Here is a 21681-nt window from a genome sequence, read left to right as displayed (position 1 = left end):
TTGCTCTTCCTCTCTCCCTGCATCAGGGCCCTGAGGACAACCTCTTCTCCCCTGGGTTTTGGTTGCCTGGGCTCTGAGTCAGTTTAGAGATGCTGTAGGTGTCCAGCTTCAAAGAGAGCTGCAGTAAACCTTAGCACAAGTCCCGCTTTGCTCTGGAGCTGCATTTAAGATGAGGCTCCCACACTCTGCTGCAGGAGACCCCACACTCCATCTCACAATTAGGCTGGGTACAGCACTGGGAGTGCTTCTGTGCTACTGAGGCTGACAACAATGTGGTCCTGAATGACATGAAAAAGGTGCACAGGGAATTTTTTTTCTGTTTCTAGTAACACAACAACTGTGAAGAATACAAAGAAATTGTCAGGCAGGAGGTTTATAGCAAATAAAATGAATGATTTTTTTTCCCCGTACAAAATGCATAATTGAACTGTGCATGCAGCACTGCAGAATGCTGTAAAGAATAAATATATGAATTAGAAAATGGGCTAGACAAATCAATGTACAGAAGATAAATTAACACCCATATTCCAGGCTGTTCCAATTGAACTATTCTATTCTATTCTATTCTATTCTATTCTATTCTATTCTATTCTATTCTATTCTATTCTATTCTATTCTACTCTACTCTACTCTACTCTACTCTACTCTACTCTACTCTACTCTACTCTACCCTGTTCTCTTCTAGTTTATTCCAATTTTTTTCAGTACAGAACCAGGGTGGGAGAGCAAAGTCAGGCCAAAATCTGTTTTTCACATTTATGTTGAACAACTACTCAGTAGTAACAGGGATTCATGGATACAATTTATCATTTTAGCTTTTTGGGATAATGAGTATATTTTGTTCCTCCAGCACCAGCACATTCGCCTATGATACTGTCTGCCACTGCTGTTTGTCTAGGACAAAGTGCTGTGGGAGCGAGAGCTGATCACCTGTCAGAGCACAATGTAACGGGGTCGATGACATGCTGGGACACTTGCCCTGGGGTCTGCAATGGGAAGGTCCCACTACAGCAAATGGGACCAACACTAAGTGTTTGACAGTGAAAGCTTGAAATTGCAATTGATGGCCTTTATACTAGAAAGATGTAGTCCAAAATAGTCCAAATGTGCTGATGGCTTACCAGCCACAGTCACTTGCATTTAGTTCCCGTCAGGCATTTGTATTTGATCAGATTCATCAGTTACTGTGGCATCATCAGCTGCCTCATCAACAGTCACTTCTGAGCTGACATTTCACTGTCTGCCAGACCTGAGGAGCGAGGTGATGGTGGTGACATGGACACGCTGGTGAGAGGCTGTGCAGCTGAGGATGGGTGACAGTGAGAGAGAGGGGACCCCAGTGAGAGAGAGGGGACCCCAGTGTTCACCAGAGGATGGCAAAGGGATGTCAGTGCAACGTGGCTGTGCAGAGGGCATACGTGATCCTGCCGTGTATTTCGTGAAGTATTTCCAGGTGATTTAGGGCAATGTTGACATCACTACATGATGCACTGTGACATTACTGTGTCCAGTTCTGGGGTCTCCCGTTTAAGAAAGACAAGGAATTACTGGAGTGAGTGCAGCAGAGGGCTACAAAGGTGATTTTGGGTCCGGAGCATCATTCTTACAAGGAGAGACTGAGAGAGCTGGGTCTGTTCAGCGTGGAGAAGGCTGAGAGAGGATCTCATCAATGTTTATAAATATCTCAAGGGTGGGAGTCAAGAGGATGGGACCAGACTCCTTTCAGTGGTGCCCAACGACAGGATGAGGGGCAATGGGCACAGACTGAAGCACAGGAGGTTCCATGAACATAACTTCTTTATTTTGAGGGTGCCAGAGCCCTGGAACAGGCTGCCCAGAGAGGTTGTGGAGTCTCCTTCCCTGGAGACATTCAAACCCGCCTGGACACATTCCTGTGTGATCTGCTGTGGTGAACCTGCTTTAGCAAGTGGGTTGGACTGCTGGGTCCCTCCAACCCCAGCCATTCTGTGATTCTGTGATTTCATGTGGAATTCTGGATGCTGATGTCCAATTCTGGCTGCAATGCCAATAGCTGCAAAGTTCAAGCACATTCAGAGCTTGCTGTGCACCTGGTAGCTGCCTGCTGGAAACAGTTCCAACTCTACCCTTAGTCACAGTCTATGTATGTTCAAACTGCTCTTGTAGTTGCTACCTCTACAAGTCCTAGAGCCAGCTAAACATCTGCTAATGAGCCCTGTTGTTAGGGCTACAGAAATACATCAGGATTTCTCACTGGTCAGCCTGGCTTTGTTCTCAGCTCAGGAGAAGACTGTGTGCATTTGTTCTACCCTATTCCAAAAGAGTCTGCCTGCTTCAAAGTGTGCTCAGTATTCTCTTAAATGTATAAACATGTCAGTTGCCATAAAGCTGTGTATTAAAATGCATAATCATGCTTCATTTATTGTGTGTACCTCACTATCTAAGCTACTTTGTGTTATTTCTGCTTCCTCACTGGACCAGTTTAAATAGTGAAATAAAAGATAATGGGTATAAAAATTCGGAGACAAATTTTTTTATAAATAATACTGCTTTTTTGGATAAAATATGTTTTTAATTAGCATTTTTAGATCATTAATTTTCTCTGTCATTGCCATGAAATGGACCTAAGGTTTTTCCAGGCCTGCATTTCTATTTTTCTGTAACATATTCCTGTATCAATCAAGTCTTGGAAATAGCAACATGTCAGACATTTATAGACAAATATATCTAGAGCAAATTTGCATAAATAGAACACCATTATCTTAATTAAACTCCAATGCTGCTTGAAATCCATAATTTTTAAAAATGTACACACTGCGGTTTATGTAGCATTCCTACTGGATATAGAGCTTATAAAGAAACATGATACTCTTGAGTTCTCTTGAAAAACTCTGGACGATATTCATAAGATCTGATTTATCAAGAAGTATATTCACAAGTGGAAACAATAAGCTTTTATCTCTAGCGCCAATCAGCCTCCCTTTTTGCCAATTCCACTGCATATATGCATATATACTTCTTTTTGCAAGCTTCAGTGCAATAGCACTCAAACTACAGTGAAACAATGATTTCCCTTGAACACAGAGGGAAAGAAAATTTAAGATGTTCAAAATGAAACAGCAAAATGCCGGTTCCACTACACATTTCATAAGGGTTTGTATTAGGAACGGGCTGGACCGTGACAGCGAGGGGACAGAGAGAGGCAGCCTGCAGAAGGTGCCACAGCAGTGGCTGTGCTGCCGACACAGGGCTGGTAGGACCCATGGTGACACTGCAGAGCCCACCCTGAGCTACTCCCCTCTCTTACATTCACCTCTTCATCTCTTCCCGGTAAATCAGAACAGAGACTTTTCAATTCACCTGTTACTACTTTCTTCCCTTGCTACTCACTGGGTTACCTCAATGCACATCACATAAATTAACCGTGCATCAGTTTCCCCTCAGTCGCCATACGGCACAGGTTAGAAAGGGCAGTTTATAATCCCTTCTACAGCTTTGGCATCAGCTGGCTGGCAATGAATCCTTCCCTTAAAATCTCTTTGAGTATTCTTATTTTTTTAATGTTATACCGTAAGTTATGCACGTTGCAATAAAGTATGTATACAACTTTAAAACATTTGAATGTGGAATTCAAAACAGATGGCTTTTTATAACGGAAGATCAATGAGCGAGACCTGATTTTAATATTATGTGTCAATTATATGTAGGGGAAGGACTGGGAAATGGTAATATCACACAACCCATAATGTTTTTAATGTATTTTGTGATCACTTTGCAGACAATACCAAAATCTAAGCTGACATATACTTAAGGGAAGCAAAACTGACACGAAAAATCCCTTTCAAAAATTTGTGTCCAGATGGAAGAGGAAAATAAACCAGGTTTCTGAGATACGATACTCTCTCTAATGTCACTTACAGTGGAAGCAATCCCATCTAAAGTAAGTTTTTAAGTGAATTTGGATACAAAGGAAACGCGTGTAATGGCTGAGAGACAGAAGCAGGAAAATCAGCAAAATGTTGGTAACGAAGTGTTTATGCAGCAACCGCATTGTGCTGTGAAACAAGCACAGGTGTTAATTAGCAAAACCTCTTCATCCATGACCAACACCTTAAAATCTGTGAGATTATTTACAAGCCACTGAAATATTCAGAATATGCTGTTTGTCGAGATCTATTTTTCATCCTGTTGGTTTTGAAAGCTCTTGTACTGTAAGAGGCAAGGAGATGTTTGTTACACTTCTCTACCAGAGTCTGTGAAATTAAGGTATGGATACAAATGCCTTCCACATCAGGCATTCAGAAAACAAGAGCTTCAAATCATCTTCATAAGAAAGACCTTATCAAGGGAGTCACTGGCACTTGCTAGACCCCAAAGTATTTTTATCCCTGACCTAACTCCTACACAAACTCTTTGGAAATACATGCAGCCAGTTTCCTCAGGTAAGGATTCAGGTGCATTAAGGGATGTCTAAATTTAGACATCATCTAATGTAAAACTTAAGTGGCTGCATTTACCTCAGCCAGGATGGCTGATTCTCTCCATTGCACTTGAATGCTCATAAGCTTTTACATCTTAACTACAGAGGGAGGTTTTGATGAGCCACAAACTGCTCCAACCAGCGCTAAAAGCTCTTAATCTATACCACAGTAAAGAATGCTATTAAGCTTAACCTGTCTTTTCTGAACATTAGGTGTATACACAAACTGGCAAAAATACAAGGCAAATGAAGAAAATACAATGACCATGGAAAGTTTGTTCCAAACATAACCCAGTTAGTAGAAAAAGAGGATTTGAGGGTGACAGAGAATACGTGGTGGTAGACGTGTGGGTGTCACTTGCTGTCACACCTCTCTCTTCTTATTTTTGTTGCTTTGAATGATATTGTGCTTTACCAAATAGGGCATTTTCTTGATGGTTAAACCTAATAACTGTTGTCCATTCATACTTACATGGAAGATAGCAAAGGTACAGTTCCCAGATTCCAAATCTTTGGGCCTTAGAGAATAATGGCATTATCTAAAAATCTGTAGCTTTTGAAACATAAATGTATTCCACTTTGTCAGCATTTTGCCAGCTTTTTCAATGAACTGGCAGCAAATGTATTTTCCTTAAAAAAGTCTTTGCCAGGATAGAAATCAGTATTCAGCACTAAGAAAAGCACAACAGCTTGCTGAGTCTCCTGACAATAAAGGAAAGCACAAAAACTGTATTTTTATTAGTTGCATATTTATGACAGCTTTTAAATACACAGGCAAAATCCCAGTATATAAATAAGTATTTATTACAGAATCATATAACAGAATTGTATAGGTTTGAAACGACCTTTAAGATCATAGAGTCCAACCATTACCTAGCATTGCCAAGTCCACCACTAAAGCAGTTCCACATCCACACATCTTTTAAATACTTCCAGGGATGGTGACTCAGCCGCTTCCCTGGGCAGCCTGTTCCAATGCCTGACAACCCTTTCACAGAAGGAATTTTTCCTATTAGGAAAATCCAATCCAAACCACCCTGGTGCAACTTGAGGCCATCTCCTCCTGTCCTATCACTTGCTGCTTGGGAGAAGAGACCAACCCCCTCCATGCTACAACCTTCTTTCAGGTTGTTATAGACAGCAATGAGGTCTCCCCTCAGCCTCCTGTTCTCCAGGCTGAACAGCCCCAGTTCCCTCAGCTGCTCCTCATCACACTTGTGCTCCAGACCCCTCACCAGCTGTGTTGCTCTTCACCGAACTCTCTCCAGCACCTCAATGTCTTTCTTGTAGGAAGGGGCCAAAAACTGAACACAGGATTTGAGGTGCAGCCTCACTAATGCTGAGTACAGTGGCACAATCACTTCCCTGGTCCTGCTGGCCACACTATTCCTGATACAAGCCAGGATGCTGTTGGCCTTTTTGGCCACCTGGGCACACTGCTGGCTCATGTTCAGCTGCTGTCAATCAACACCCCCAGGTCCTTTTCCCCCAGGCACTTTCCAGCCACTGTTCCCCGAGCCTGTAGCGCTGCCTGTGGTTGTTGTGACCCAAGTGCAGGACCCGGCACTTGGCCTTATTGAACCTCATACAATTAGTCTCAGCCCAACAATCCAGCTGGTCCAGATCCCTCTGTATGGTCTTCCTACTCTCCAGCAGATCAACACTCTCACCCAACTTGGCATCATCTGCAAACTTATCGAGGGTGCACTTGATCCCCTTGTCCAGATCTTTGATAAAGAGATTAAACAGAACTGGCTCAAAAATTGAGCTCTGGGAAACACCACTTGTGACCAGCTGCCAACTGGATTTAACTCCAGTCACCACAACTCTTTGGGGCCGGCCCTCCAGCCAGTTCTTTACCCAACAAAGAGTCTGCCTGTCCAAGCCATGAGGAGCCAATTTCTTTAGCAGAACGTTGTGGCAAACTGTGACAAAGGCTTTATTTACTAAAGTCTAAGTAAACAACATCCACAGCCTTTCCCTTTCCCTCATCCACTAAGCGGGTCACCTTGTCACAGAAGGATGTGTTTTACTAACAAAGAAAAATATTTATAGCATTGAAAATTCATTCAAGAACCTAGAAAATATCTTAAGCTTCAATATCAGGGACCCTGTAAATGAATGCATAAATAAAAAAATTATGCCTCATTTTGAATTCATTCCTGTTTTATATGTTCTGCAGCTTTTAAATCATTTTAAGAAGTTAATTGAAAACACAAAGTATTTTAATAATTTAGAAAGGCTTCCTGGTTAATTTATAGGCTTTATCTCCTTTCATTTTTGCTGTAAACCTTGCACAAGTTGGCTGCTCCACAAATGAGCTTATAGGCCAGGAAACAACACAAAGAACAGTTCTTTTCTCCAGTCAGTAGATTATTTCAGATTGCTCACAAATTTTCTCGGCTGGCAAAGTCTGACAAAGCTAAAAATCAAACTGATACTGTGAATCAGATATGGATCATGAGCAACTTGCATTAAAGTTCATGTAATCTTTGTTACCCTGGTGTTTTTGCAAGAGGTGCAGAATTTTAAATATGCCTGTTTTGAAGATCACTCAGTGGGAAAAGAGCTGGGGTTTGCTCTCTAGCTAAAACTTCCTAAACATGCCTAGTCAGTGCTGGTTGCCACTGAATATTCTTGCTGCAAGATCAAACTTCTGTAAAATGAAAGAGGCCAACACAGATAGCAGTTTCAGATATCTTAGATATTTAAGCACAATGTTAGCTAAAAGAATTTATCCCATCATCTTCTGAAAATGGCGACAAACTGGGATGTCCTTGAAGAGATCTCCCACTGAGGGTGTTCTCAGTTGCCGTTAAGACAGCTGCAGAAACAAGGTAGGTACTGGTGAGTCCAGGACAAGCTGTCTGGGGAAGGACAGAAGAAAAGTATGGAAGGTCTTTGGATAGGTTCCTGTGCCTGGGCTGGAGGCACAGTACTGGGACAGTGGTAGGGAAGATGAAAGCAGAGCTGCTGTTTCCCAAAGCCCACCACAGCAGAACATTCAGTAGAGGCACTAGGAGGTAAGAGCAAGCACCCTTCATGCAGAGGAGGCCTTGGGAGCAGGTGGCACCAGTGAGTTTTACAAGGGATTGGGCATGGCCATTAGTGGATGGGGAAGGGGAGCAGGCAGGGGATGCTGGAGGAGCACAAGGCAGTGGCTGGAGAAAGTGGCCAGACTTTTGTGCTCTCCCAAAGTCCTTCTGCCACCACAGAGTTCACAGGACAGGGCGACACAGACCCTTTTTCTGCCTAGTATGGCATTTCTTATGTTTATGTTTTCACACTTGAGATGCCAAAGTGAAATGCGACTGAGCAGGAAAGAAAAAAAATCACAGCCTTGCAAGAACTAATCAGGGTTGGAAACCATGGAGAACACAGCCTGGATACTCAGCAATTTTCTGTAAGAGAGCCATCCACCGAAGCTGGTGAGTTGAGAGTGCAGATAAACGGCGTAGCTGGCCTTGGTGTGAAACTGCTCCCGCAGCAATCTCATTCCACGTGCTGCAGGGTTACTGATACAGACATCTTGTTCACTCACCAGCACCTCAGTTACAGGAGATAACACAGAAAAAACTGTGGTTTATTCCAAGGAAAACGCACTGCTAAATGGTTTTCTACTGCCCTCAAAATCTATCCCAGGCTATTGCTAAGGCAAAGGGCACTTCTGTTTCATCTCTGTCCCTTCTGCTGTCCATCCACACTCAGGCCCAGTGTGGAGGCACCAAACACATCCTCAGGGATGCTTGAGGTGGCTGGCAGGGGATTACAGCCTGCCTGACCTGCGTGCAGCTCCCTCTCTGAACCAGGGAGAGGGAAAGGCACAAAAACTGTGCTGAAACCATCCTGTCCCAGCTGTTCAGCCCACACCAGCTTGGCAGCACAAGCCAGAGATGCCACTTTGGCCTGGGACATGCCACCGCCTGAACTCTGCCCAGGTTGCTCCTGGAGCTCTTGTTACCAGTGGCTGGAAAGAAGGCAGGGAATCGCACAGTGCAGGCAGGGAATCGCATGGTGCCGGCAGGGAATTGCACAGAGCAGGCAGGGAATCGCACGGTGCACGCAGGGAATTGCATGGTGCAGGCAGGGAATCGCACGGTGCAGGCAGGGAATTGCATGATGCAGGCACAGAATTGCATGCTGCATGTAGGGAATTGCATGGTGCAGGTAGGGAATCGCATGGTGCAGGCAGGGAATTGCACAGAGCAGGCAGGGAATCACACGGTGCACGCAGGGAATTGCATGGTGCAGGCAGGGAATCGCATGGTGCAGGCAGCACACAGTTCACCTTCCTCAGGCACAGGCTAGCGGTGGTGCTCGGCTGGCTCACTAATGGGATTCCCCCTTGCTTATTATATCTTCTCCTCCTCCTCCGTGCAAGCCATTCTCAGAAAACATTGGAAAACCTCCTGGAAGAGGGCACCAGTGCCACCCTTGAAGGACAATGCCTTCCTACGCCTGTTGGCCTCCACAGCTTTGCCTGCCTCCTCAGCATAGTGGAGAACAGCTCTGCCTACATTCAGTAAGGGCAGACTTTATCTTTTAATGTAAAATTAATATTAGTGGTATATATCTGCTGAGGAGAGAATGCTGTCAGCACTGTATATCACACATGGGATCTTCACTGGCAAAGGCATTTTGATGGGGTTTAAATAATTTTTTGTACTCTGAATATTACCTATTCAGAAAGACTGACCGTAATCTGAATTTTCTTCCTAGCTGAACTATTCAACAGCTCCACTAATATGCTAAAGCAGCTCAGGTGTCACTTGAGCATTTTGAAGGCTTTTAAAAGCAACATGCCCTGTTCCCAGGGAAAAGCCTCCAGAAAGTGGCGCATGGCTGAGGAAAGCCTCGCATCGGCTCAGGAGAGGTCAAGATGTCTCCTGATGGGAAAAGAACAGGTTTCTGTATTGAGATGCAAATAGAAAAGGCTGGATGGATCTCTCCATCAAACTCAAAGCCCCCACACTTCAGCAAGCACTGGGATGGGAGGTTGGACTGTTGCAGAAAGCAAAAATTTTCAGTTTAAGGGAGAATTTAATCCAAGGCCACATGGATTCGGTGCCATTTGGTTTCTTATTGTGTTAGATGTAAGACAGCTGGACATGGGTGGTAGATCGCATTGCAGCATGAGGCTCTTGCACCCAGGACAGCGTTATCTCTCTGTGGGGGTGGGGACCCCAGGTTTGGTTCTCAGAGCCAGGAGCAGCTGCCAGCAAATGCCACCAGGCAGTCTGTGGGGACACACAATTACATTCCCCAGCACAAAGCTGAAGAAGTGATAACAAAAGAAGCTCGAGGCTTTCCAATAGTCTTTGAGGGATAAAAGCCAAGAACTATAGTTTTTTTTTTTCTGCATAGAGTCCCTATGGTCAGAAGAATAATGCTGCAATCTTCTTTTGCTTTTAGCTCTGAGCTAATTATCCCCTCTTGTCTCCTCTTTGCAAGGGTGCCTTTGACATGTATTTCATTAAAAATGAGGTGGGGTAGTTTCTGCTGTGTTGGTTGGGAGTTTATCACTGTATTTCCAGGAATCCCACAGAAATGGAAACTTGGGGGCAACTGAAATTGTCTTGAGATTTCTGGACCTGAGACCAATACCAAAATGCCTCACAGATGGGAAGGGTGACAGATCAAACCACTGTGACCAGAAGACACAACTAACATTAATGAACATGGTTAGGAAGTTGATCTGGAGCACATGTCATCAACCTGTCATCCAGAGCATGAAAGTGCAGAACGTGAGGTCCTTTGGGGAGGAGATTTGCTTCAGTCAGGAGGTATGAAGAGAGGACGGCTGCAAAATCTTCTCTGGGCAGCTCCAAGAGGGCATCGCAGACTGACAGGACTGAACAGGACTGCAGAGCATGACAATCAACACATTTAGGGGATGCTGATACCAGCGGTGCCCAGGGCTATGCTGATGCACTGCGTTTTCCCCACAGGTATGAGATCACCTTCTACTTTCAGCTGAGAACTAAACCTGGTGAACCCTGTCTCTGATCCCAAGACAGAGTCATTGGCAAAGACTTGTCCTGACCAAGACATGTCCTGATCAGCCCAGACACAGGAAAGAGAGAGATTATTACTATTCTTTGGCCCATTTCTCCCCATGGATTACAGGGAGTAGAGATGACTTAAACAACTACATGAAGTTCAGCTCAAGCCAGGCAAGATGAGTTTTTCCTTTTATGGGGACATCTTAAAAAAAATCTAACTAGATAGCAGTGAGGCATTTGATGAACTATATTATCTCATTGCTTTTTGTACTCCTCTGAATACATTCAGCCAATGTCTTGTCTTGCATTGTACCTGGCTGCCTTTATGCTCCATGTGTGTGCAGCACCCAGTCTGCCCTGTGATTAGGGCTCCACTGAACAACAGCAAAGCCAATAAATAATAACAGGCTGTGGCAGAAACACAGCGTTTTACCAGGGTAGAAATTACTGATCACTGGGAGCATCTTTTTATGTATGTTATAGAGCTGAGCTCTCTGAAGGCTGTGGGTGAACCCATATTAAATATAAACCTCTCTGTTGCTGACTTCTGACCTCCCCAGAAGTACAGCATGATTAATTCTCTGCAGACAGCTCAGAGGCCTTAAAACCACCTTTCAAAAGCTGCAAGAGACAGCACAAGGCAGGTTTCCCCTTGCTATTATATTGCCAGGTACAAAGGGGACGGATTTCACAACTGAAGCACATCTGTGGGAGTCTCTTTGCTGCTCCCGCCACTGGGAGCCCCCCAACCTGGGCTGGACAGCAGTGCCAGAGCAAAGCAGATCTTGCGCAAGAGGGTTTTGATGCTTCTCTTTACAGCTTTAATCTCTGTCTGAGAATCTAGGAGTCCCAGGCCAGCCTAGAGCTCTTCTCATGATTTAAGATGCTGCAATATACTTGTCATCCTTTGCGCTTAAATGCATCTCTGAAGTTATACAACTGATCTTTACACTCCTGAAGTCAACTGGAAGCTAAAATCTTGCAAAGTATACCATATACATTTGTATTAAAGAGAAATTATGTATGCTTTCAACTCCACTTTTTGTTAGTGCAGAATTATCAGTTGGACTTATCTGTATTATTCATTTTTTCCAGAGAGATAAACATTTTTCTTCTACCTCTCAGAATACACCACTCTTTTTTTCTGTACTAACTCAGTAGCAGTTAGTAAGCTGGATGTTATCAGAAAGCTAAACCTTATTTAAGACTCAGGAAAAGTGCTTTATTCTTGGAAAATGCTTTGATATTGAAGTCTGTGGTCAGAGGTGAAGTCTGACCACTGTAAAATATAGAGTAAAGTATGGAGTAAAATGAAACTTAAGGAAAATTGAAAAACAGGGTTCTGGGAAGGGAAGAGATCTTAAACTATGAGCAAGGAATGAGTGAACAGATGGGAAAAAAAAGCCTGTCAAAAACCTAGAAAAGGACAATTTTTTCCTTCCATTTCCACCCTGCACAAATTGATTTATTGCAGCTGGGCTGTTCAAGTGTTGGATTTGTCCTGGAACATTTCTGACCCTGCTGAGCTGCCAATTTCACCATCTTTCTGTCACACTCCTGCAGCAAACACATACACAGACATTCAAAAGGATTTTTCATATTGCAGAAATACCAGACAAAGCTTAAGAATCAAGATCGAAGAATAATTGTGAGGCATGGGCTTCCTTAATTTAGCCCTTAACATAAACTGTACACTTCATCATAAATACCAGCACTATTACAGGAGCACTACCTTGTTTACTTTCCTTTCCCATGCTCCCTGCTAGCTCACTCTTCCCCAGCTCTTGCCTCTAGTGTTAAACCTCAGATTTTTGTCTCCCCATGGTAGCAGGTGTCCAGCAGGTTTGTCCAGTGGTACGACCCAACTGGGTGGTTTAAATACTGCTGTAGTGCGGTGCCATAGTCATTGCTGAGCATAAAAAGCTCAGCATAAATGTCTCTGAGGTTTTGTTTCAGCTGTCAGGATGATCTGCCTACTGCGGCAGGTTGGCTGTGGCTGGACACAGCATGCCCACCAAAGCCGCTCTGTCATTCCCCTCCTCAATTGGACAGGGAAGAGAAAATATAACAAAAGGCTCGTGGGCTGAGGTAAGGACAGGGAGATCACTCAGCAGTTACTTTCACAGGCAAAACAGACTCAACTTGGGGAAGATAGTTTAGTTTATTACCAATCAAAAGCCACAGTGGGTAATGAGAAATAAAAGCAAATCCTAAAAACACTTTGGTCCACCGCTCCCTTCTTCCTGGCATCAGCTTCACTCCTGATTTTCTCTGCCTCCTTCCCCTAGCAGCACAGGGAGATGGGGAGTGGGGCTTGTGGTCAGATCATCACACGTTGTCTCTGCTGTTCCTTCCTTCCCACACTCTTCCCCTGCTCCAGCATGGGGTCCTTCCCACAACAGACAGTCTTCCATAAACTTCTGCAACATGTGTTCTTCTGATGGGCTGCAGTTCTTCATGAACTGCTCCAGCGTGGGTCCCTTCCATGGGGTGCAGCCCTTGAGGAGCTTCAGCCTGCGTCCCCGTGGGGTCACAAGTCCTGTCAGAAAACCTGCTCCAGCCTGGGCTCCTCTCTCCACAGGGTCAGAGGTCCTGCCAGGACCCTGCTCCAGCGTGGGCTTCCCATGGGGTCACAGCCGCCTTCGGGCATCCACCTGCTCCAGTGTGGGGTCCTCCCTGGGCTGCAGGTGGAAATCTGCTCCGCCATGGACCTCCATGGGCTGCGGGGGGACAGCGGCCTCACCATGGGCTGCACCACGGGCTGCAGGGGAATCTCTGCTGCACAGCCTGGAGCACCTTCTCCCCTCCTTCTTCACTGGCCTTGGTGGCTGCAGAGTTGTTTTTTCACATTATCTTCATTCCTCTCTTCTGGCTGCTGCCTTTCCCCACAGTTGTTTTGTTTTGTTTTGTTTTGTTTTGTTTTTCCTTCTTAGCTGTGTTATCCCAGAGGTGCTAACGCCATTGCTGATGGCTCAGCCTTGGCCAGCAGTGGGTCCATCTTGCAGCCGGCTGGCATTGGCTCTATCGGACATGGGAGAAGCTTCTGGCATCTTCTCAGAGAAGCCACCCCTGTAGCCCCCCCACTACTAAAATCTGGCCATGCAAACCCAACATACCTACACAGAAAAGTTAACCATGAAGGTACAGAGTTTTCATATTTCTCCTGCAAAACCAGCTCAGGCTGTTTCCAGGCAGCAATGCAGCGGCTGTAGGAAACAGCCAGATACTCTCTGTAAGGATCAAATGGTCTCCGAAGCCTGAACTCCATTTCATTATGGGCACTCAGCAAGATGGAAATCAAGGGGAAAGTTTTGTCTGAGTCTCACTGTAATTCAGTGATGTGGAACTTAACTGTGCCTACAAAATTGACTTTGTACCTTTGCAAGATCCTTCTTCAATTTACCTGGTTCTCCTTATTTTCTTAATATTTTCCATTTGCTGCTATGTCCTTTTTCCACCATTTCATTTTTCTTCCTGACTCCTATGTCACAGCCCCATGGGAACTTAGGTTTCTATTCACTTTGAAGAAATATACATTTCAGACTGGTTTTGATGGGATAAATTCTGGATTGCTTGAGACCTGTGGAAACTTGTATAAAAGCAAAAATCTTTCTAAAAAAAAGAGAGAGTAGGTGCCAGCTATGATCCTCTACCCTGTGAGCAAAAATTATACCTATGAGGAGGAGAATCAACCTCTTGCACAAAGTTGCCTTCGCTTGTTAAATTTGATCTGAATTCAGAGTGATTCTTTGTACGGTGACTTAATATAATGAAGTCCCTGCATGGAAGTTGGCACAGAATAAGGACATTACATGGGAATTTGATGACAGTATGTGATACAATGGATGAAAAACTGGTTTCTCCATAAATGTGGTACTGAACTTGAGGGAAAGTAATTTTTCCGATTTCAGCCTCTTACAGAGAAATTATTCTCTGTTGCATGTTATGGTCTTCTCATTCTCTTCATTTCAGAGCAAAGGCAGTTTCCACAGAGAGTAGTGGCTCCTTGGGACAGGTGAAATATGTTTTGAATCTGCACAGTGTTAAGCATGTATGTCATTGTGTCTCCTTGTCTTTTGCAAGGCATTGCAGAGGAACTGGAGATATGTGACTCTGGGTTTTGGACCCAGTTGCCAGGATCAGGCACCTAAATGGTAGGCACTGCAGCACTTAACTGGTAGATGCCTCTCTCTTTTCTGGATCTGGTCCAAATCCTTCATTACACTTGCTTCTTCTGGTACTGGGAAATTTTACTCTGGGATTAAAATTTATTACTTCCAAAAATTCAGCCTTTAAAGAGTGGTGACGTGCATTACTCTAATGCCATACGCTTTTTTCATGTTGCAAAAGTAATTAATGAGTGGCAGGCTTCTGAGTGTTGGCAACCAATCTAGATAATTTCAAGGATTAATTATGCTCATGCGCAAAAGGTGAGAGACTGAATTTTCTGTTATTGGTCCCATAAAGCGTATGCTTTCACTGTGCTCAAAACACCCAGTTCAAAGCTTAAAATAAACATATATTTAAAAATAAGTGTTAGGTCTGCCCATGGCTCAGTGCTGATGCTATTTCAAAGGCCTAGAAGATTTGCCCCTCATGCTCCTCATGCTGAGGAGCAGGGAGGTGGAGGCTTTATATGTGTCTTTCAAAGTGCCAACCATGAGTGGCTCTCAGTCAGTGATATGACCAGGGTGGTAAAGCACATCAGAAATCTGCCTTTCATCCAGGGACTGCTCCATCGCAGAAGGCTGTGGATAGCACTGCAGGTGTCCCCCTCTTTGGGCTGTGGTAGAGCTCCCCTGGGTCAAGTAAATTCTCCTTTCACTGCTGCAAAGCAACATGGCCTCAACTGTGATTACAGCTGGTGGTTCACTCCTGTCTTCCTGAAGAGATCTGGGACTAAGTCATCTACGCTGGAAATTCTGGCATTTTTTCGAGCCTTTGGGTGATTGGATTCAAGGATGGCAGCATCATCTCCTATTGCAGGAGAAAACCGGCCAAGAAAAATGGGACCTGTGTGAAACCATAGAACTAGATGCATGCATGAGGATGCAATGCAGTCCTGAAGTCACTTCAGGGTCTGGTTTCACATAAATTTTGTGCTATCTCCCATTTTGTACATAAGATGGGCTCTGAACTGCTCAACCTGTCAAAGCCAAAGCTATTCTGGACACATTCCTGGCTCTGGGGAACTTAAGCACTAAAACCTCAGGTGTCAACAGACCCATACACAAAAGATGGGAAGAGGGGATTCACAGTCTTGGACCTGCATACCAAGATTCTGCCTAAACTCTCTAAATTGCCTCTGGGTTTTATGTGACTGTGGTTCTACATGTAGCAAAGCTTATTACTTTAAAACATGCACAAAATCAGAGAAAAGAAACTGCTGGGTGGAGAAAGGTCAGAAAATAAGGAACCAGCTCAAGGAGATGACATTCATATGAGAGAGACTCCAGTGATCTGAAAAAGCTGTAAGCTGTACAAGTGGGACCTAAATATTGTAGTGGACTCCAGCCTAAGCTAAAAAGATGCATTAAGGAAATGGTGGGAACAGATATTTACAAACTGTATTATGTCCACATCTCTTATGTCAGCTCAGGTAAAGGGTAAAAGCAAAGGTAAAGAGTAGGTCAGGTAAAATTGGTTTTACTTACAAAGCAAGCCTTGGCTGAACATACACCACCAAGAAGACAGTAAGTACATGGTTATTTGGAATATAAACTAAAAACTGTTTTTCTGACTGACAAGGACTGAGACTTTTCCAGAAGCAAGCACTCCAAATACTCCACACTGCCACATTTGCCAAAGATGCAAAATATTGTAATGCAAAGATCAAATAGCTTTCCCAATAAATGCTTGCTCCTCCTCTCCCATAGTTCTGAATTTGTCTGCAAACCATCATTTCCACACAGTTTCCTTGTGCTATTTGGGAACGCAGTTTGGTTTGTAAAGTTGGTGTACCTATACTGCTGCAAAACATTCTTAAAGAATTCAGTTACCCTGATTAAAATCTCTGCTTATCTCTACTGAGGGTTTGTTGGGGTTTTTTCTGCCTATCACTTTTGGCCAGCCAAATTAAGTCACATGGGGAATTTGAAGCTGATACTGAAATTGTGTGCGTAAGACCAAACAGTTTTGGGACCTCCTTCCCCTCATGCAGACTGCCAGATTACATCACACTATTGCCCATTTCATCTAAATCTTGTTGCCAGTAATGTTAAATACCAGATGTTTAGGCATGACCTACAAGGAGGGCTGATGTTAAATAGTTATGAGGCGTTCTTTCTCCTGGGAAACTTTCCTGCTTGTATTGAAAACTAATAACTTGAGCATTTGCAGTTTCCTAAAAGTTTGTGTTAGCCTAAACTTATAAAGCCCTACTGTTCCAAGTTTCATCCATATAAATATACAATCTGGTTTTGGAATCTACTAAACTCTTGGCTTCAACAATTTTTAATGTCACGGGAATATCAATTCTCACTACTTACAATGCAATAACATATTTTCTAGTTTCTCTTTTGAATCCTTTCAGGTTCATTGCCTGAGCCCTTCTACTTGCCTTTTCAACTCGTTGATATTATTCTCATTTTATGCTGTTTTGTTGTGACTCCTATTGTCAAATAAATAAGATGTATAATTTTTAGTGCCTTCATGTGAGGTTTTCCTCCAATCATCTTTGATAAACAAATCTCCCAAAGGTTGTTAAGGACAACTTCTGCTGGAGCCACTTACACTCGGAACATGCAGTGACGACACAACTCTGGCTAACGAGTTTAGGGAGGTGATTCTGCCCTTCTGCTCTGGTGAGACCCCACCTGCAGGGCTGTGTCCAGCTCTGGGGCTCCCAGCACAAGAAAGACATGGACCTGTTGGAGTGAGTCCAGGGAAGGCCACAAAGATGATCATAGGGCTGGAAAAGTTCTGCTATGAGGACTGGCTGAGAGAGTTGAGGTTGTTCAGCCTTGAGAAGAGAAGGCTCTGGGGAGACCTTATAGCAGCCTTCCAGTAACCTAAAGGGACGTACAGGAAAGCTGGAGAGAGACTTTTTGCAAGAGCATGTAGTGATAGGACAAGGAGGAATGGCTTCAAACTGAAAGAGGGTAGATTTAGATTAGATATTAGGAAGAAATTATTTACTGTGAGGGTGGTGGGGCACTGGAACAGGCTGCTCAGAGAAGCTGCAGATTCCCCATCCCTGGCAGCGTTCAAGGCCATGTTGGATGAGGCTTGGAGCAAACACCTAGTGGAAAGAACCCTCAACTGGCAGGAGGTTGGAACTAGATGATCCTTAAGGTCCATTACAGTCCAAACAATCCTAGGATTCTACGATTCTATAGTGGTCTGGCAAGGTGTACCACTTTTCTTTCAGAAGGTTTGTTGCTCAGAACCACAGACACAGATAGAATCTGTGTCATACCCATGTTCACCAGGAATGGGGGTAGATCCATGGTTTCAGGCTGAATCAATCAGAGCACCAGTGTGCCACTTCATGTGCCCTCTGGAAAAATAATGTAACTTCAGTGTGATTCTTTGTAGGAAAGAAAATCCCAGTCCTAGGTAGCTGTTTGCATGTCTGTGTGTTATACACCATCAGTGATGACTGGCGGTGTGTTATCAAATTCTGTCAATAGGCAGTAATGAAAACTGTAAGAAAACATCTTTTCTCAAATGAAAGCTGGTGGAAGCTTTTAAGTGTTATCTGTTGTTTTCAGTTTGTTTGTTAGGCTTTTAAAAATTTTAAATGAGAGAAAGGCATTTCTGGAAATCCTTTTACCAATTTTAATCATTTTTATTCCCAACAGCAATAATGACATGTCACACTGATTCTTTGAAGAATAGGGGAGAGAGGGCAGGGAAAACAGGAATGAGGATAGTGTGTCCAGATACTAGGTATATAATTTCAGCTTCACAAGCAATAACTCTGTTTATATTTTTGTAAGACTGGTAATTAAGTTCTAAGCAATCTATTGCTGAATCCAGCATCCAAACTTTTCACTTGGCAATAACTGCTACAAAACGTGTTGAATGCCATAACCAGAACTTGGGGATAAAGAGCTTCAAATGAATGTTTTCCTTTGGCAAATTTCTACGTAAAGGCAAACTAACTTTCTCAGAATGACTTTGCTGGTACCTCTTTCTTCACCCAGCCTTTATACAACATGCATTTTGTAGAGAATAAACCCCAGTTTCTTCTTTAATAGCTGTCATGTGTAACAGCTGGAATTGTAGTGTTGGAGTGCAGGAAGATTAGTTGCTCTAGTAAAAAGTTTAGGATTTCTCAATTCTTTCAGAACAAATCATTTAAATGTCTCCCTCCAAAATGTCTCCCTTTCTTCAAGCCTTTTACTGTTCTTTGCATTTTCTGTTACCTCTAATGGTCCCGTTGCTCCTGAACTTCACAAATTCATCTATATCTTTCCTTCTGAGGACTATTTGGTTCTCCTGCAACATCTTAATTACTCCGCTCATCTAAACCGGGATTACCGAGGAGCCTGGGAAGGAGCAGGCTTTAGCCAAATATAAGCGCTTACTACTTGTCAAAATACTCTGTAATCCTCAGTAAGATTACGCTCTGCAGTGTTTCCTTGCTGCTAAACAACAAACAAATAACATTTCTTATTTCAATACAGCATGAAATGTTCTTTCCCTTTTAATAGATCTGAGGGAATATTTGACAAAGATACCAGAAGGTCAAACCCAGTGTGGAAGTTGCTTTTTGAAGAGCAAAGGCAAGGATACAGCAGGTTTGTGGTGAGCTTAATCCTGGACCCCTAAGAGTTTCTAGCAGGAGGACCACAACAGCTCTAACTGTGATAGGTCTGTTCCATGGAGATTTTTTTTCACATCTTGAAGCAGAAATGTGTCTTTGAGGTGGTCAGAAAAAGCTCTCAAATTCTGCATGCTGGGAAGCATGGTCCGCACTACCTCAAAGCCAGAAGAAATACCAGGGAAGGCAGTGAACATTCATAATAGCTAGAGAGATCTTAAAAAAGGCAGCCCAAGATGGGCGTTTTGGGTGAAATTTTCAGTGTGGCACATAGTCACTCAGTTTGGGAAGACTAAGGGGTGAAATCATGGATTTGTAGCTGTCAGTGGGAGTTTTGCCATTTGATTACAGTGGATCCAGGGTTTCAGCAAACAGCTGCTTTTTCTATGGAAACCTGAGTCCTGACATACAGGGTGATGGTGCCGTACCGAGCTGTGGGACTTTTCTCCCCTTAACACCTGAACGACACTCGTGACCAGGTGTGCTGGCTTTCTGGCAACCAAACTCTGGAGCAAGAGGGGAACACCAAGATTTACACCTCAAAATGCCTCACAAGATTTAGAAAGGGTTACAAAAGCACCACCATAATTTTATTTCAAACATGTGCTGTCATGAAGCCCTGACGACCTCTCTGGTTTTCTGATAACTTGTAATAGTGATGGATATATTAATAATACAGAAATCAAAACACCCACACTTTTGCAATCACATTCAGCATATCTTCCCAGCTATGATTATCTCCCAGGATGTTACAAATGCATTTTCAAAGGTATTTTTTAGCTATTTTGATTTAGGGCCATTTTATTAGTAGTAATTTTGTAGGATTTGGGGCTAACTTTGCATACATCTCTGGACCATTTTACTGTGGGTTAACCCGAGGAACACTGTAGAAGGCATGCTGGACCTATTCTCCTGGTTCAGGTATTCTTCTGGTGTGATTTCAGTGCTTGAACATACCTCTTCCCAGAGTACTTTGTTATTATCTGCACCTGTATATGCAGCTTGTCTTTCCCTGTGTTAACATCCTCACTGTGTTTTCTTTTGCAAATTCTTCATACAAAAGAATTACAGAATTTCTTCCCATGTTACAGAATTGTAGATGTAAATTACAGATTTTTTTCCCAGGAGTGCTCTTCTCAGTCCTCAAATGCTTGATGTCCTGTTTGTGCTTCATGGCAGCTACTTCCAGACCCTTTGTTCATTTTCCAGGATCTGCTCCACACCACTGTGCTATTCAATCTGTTTCAGGACAGCACGTGCCAGATGAAATTGGCACAGTAAATTTTGGGGTAACACCTAGTTCTTATAATTTCTCCTGCCTCTATTTTTTACCCAAGTATTAAAAAACCAACCAACCAACCAACCAAACTGTAGTTTCTGGCCCTATTTAAGAGCTCAGATAAAAGAGCATGGACTACACAGCATACTGAACACTGACTCTGAGTGCACACTTATGATATACTCAGTTCGTATGCTTTACATGGTTGCACTAATGCAAGCCAGAGTTTTCCTTGCTACGTTTGAATTATCTCCATTTCCCTGTTACTAAGCTTGAGCCAACCTCTCCTCCTATAGAAGGGGAAAGAAAAACATGTGAACCAGAGCTTCAGCATATTAAAATAAGTGGGCTTGTGGACAAGGGGAGACCAATGGATGCCATTTACCTTGATTTCAGCAAAGGTTTCAACACCATCTCCCACACTATTCTTCTATCCAAGTAGATAGCTACAAAATGTATGGACAACTATATAGGAAACTAACTGGTTGGGTGGTGGGGCTGAGAGGGTGGTAGCTAATGAGTTGGACTCTACGTGGACACCTGCAACAAACAGAGTAACACAAGGGTCTATTCTGGAACATAACCTATTTACCATCTTCGCCAAAATGATCTGAAGAAGGCAATGGAGTGTCCTTTGGTCAGATTTGCAGAAGACACCAAACTGGCGAACCAGTTGAAATGGTCAAAAGCAGGACTGCCTTTCAGAGGATCCAAACAGGCTGGAGGAACAGGCTCAGATGAATCTTATCAAACTCAGCCTGGACAAATGTGAAGTTCTGTGTCTGGGAAGGAAGAAAGCCTTGCAGTGATAGCAGCTAAGGACCGCCTGGTGGAGAGCTGGCTCTGAGGAAAAGGCCCCAGGGTCCTGGCTGACAGCAAGAGGCACATGAGCCAGTGGCAGCAGAGAAGACCAAAGCATTCTGGGCTGAATTAACAGGAGCACAGCCACTAAAACAAGTGACTGTCTCTCTCTGCTCAGTGCTTATCAGACCACATCTGGACTGCGATGTCCAGTTTGAGGCTTAGACAAACTAGGTCAGCAGGAGCCACCAGGATGGTTGGGGTTGGAGCAAGTGCTCTGTGAGGAGAAGCTGAGGACTTGGAGTTTGTTCAGCATGAAGAAGAGATAGCATCAGGGGACCTGACAGCAGCCCCCCAGTACCTCTGAGGAGGT

At 43.7% G+C, this 21681-nt stretch overlaps 1 protein-coding gene across 1 annotated transcript in view; it reads right to left on the bottom strand.

Annotated features, from left to right (window-relative positions):
* LHFPL3 (LHFPL tetraspan subfamily member 3) overlaps nucleotides 1-21681 on the bottom strand; it is a gene marked incomplete at both ends in the record, with an annotated part of 167873 nt that overhangs the window by 61472 nt on the left and 84720 nt on the right. The window lies entirely within an intron of this gene.

The sequence above is a fragment of the Nesoenas mayeri genome, assembly GCF_963082525.1.
Source record: "Nesoenas mayeri genome assembly, chromosome: 1".
Lineage (NCBI taxonomy): Eukaryota > Metazoa > Chordata > Aves > Columbiformes > Columbidae > Nesoenas > Nesoenas mayeri.
This window is presented reverse-complemented; position numbering and strand designations above follow the sequence as displayed.